We start from the raw sequence: 952 nt of genomic DNA, 5'->3' as shown, positions 1-952 counted from the left end.
TATTATTCTATTTATTATTATTATAATTACTATATATTATAATAAATACAATTGGAAATGTTGAAACCTAACTTATGCAAAACTTTTCGAATCAGAAATAAAATATTAAAACATTAAAATAATAAAATATTAAAAATAAAAACGGTTACTGAAATTCAAGAAATTTCTTGATTTCTTGTCAAGAAATCTTGGTCTTGATAACAATTTCTTGTCTTGACTTGAAATCAATTTTCATTTTCTTGTCTTGGTCTTGTCTTGATTCAAGACAAAATCAAGACAAGATGTCTTGAATTTCTTGATCTTGATGAAACACCAATTGAGCGATTAATGCAGGCAACAATCTCATCATGATCATCGTCATCATTATTGATTCAAGATCCGAATGTGGAACATGTTAAAATAGGTAATACGAATAAGATAAAATTAGCATTATATGGTATATACAGGGTGTTTCCAAATTAAATGGCAAAACTTCGGGAGCGTGTAGAGGAGTTAAAAATTAAGAAAAAAAGTCCTATAGACATATGCTCGTTTTTGCTTTGTTTCGCAGGAAATCACGGAAAAAGAAAAAAATATAATTTAATTTATTATTTTAATTATTTTATTTACAAACTTTTTAATGAAGATTTTGTTCGAAATGTGCACCTCTTGCAGCAATACAAGTATTGCATTTGTCAAACACGGCTCTTGTAGCAGCCAGGCACTGTTCTTGCGATATTCTGTTCGCTGCAGCTACGATACGATTTCTCAAATGTTGCTCTGATTAAATAGGCGAAGAATAAACTTCTTGCTTCAGAGTACCCCATGCGTAGAAATCTAATGGCGTTAAGTTGGGTGAACGAGTTGCCCAATATACTGCTCCTCCACGTCCAATCCATCGTTGTGGGAATTTTCTATCTAATCAGGTTCTAGCTACTCTACTGTAATGAGCAGGGCATCCATCTAATTGAAA

The sequence above is a fragment of the Trachymyrmex cornetzi genome, unplaced genomic scaffold, assembly GCF_001594075.2.
Source record: "Trachymyrmex cornetzi isolate Tcor2-1 unplaced genomic scaffold, Tcor1.1 scaffold914, whole genome shotgun sequence".
NCBI lineage: Eukaryota > Metazoa > Arthropoda > Insecta > Hymenoptera > Formicidae > Trachymyrmex > Trachymyrmex cornetzi.
This window is presented reverse-complemented; position numbering follows the sequence as displayed.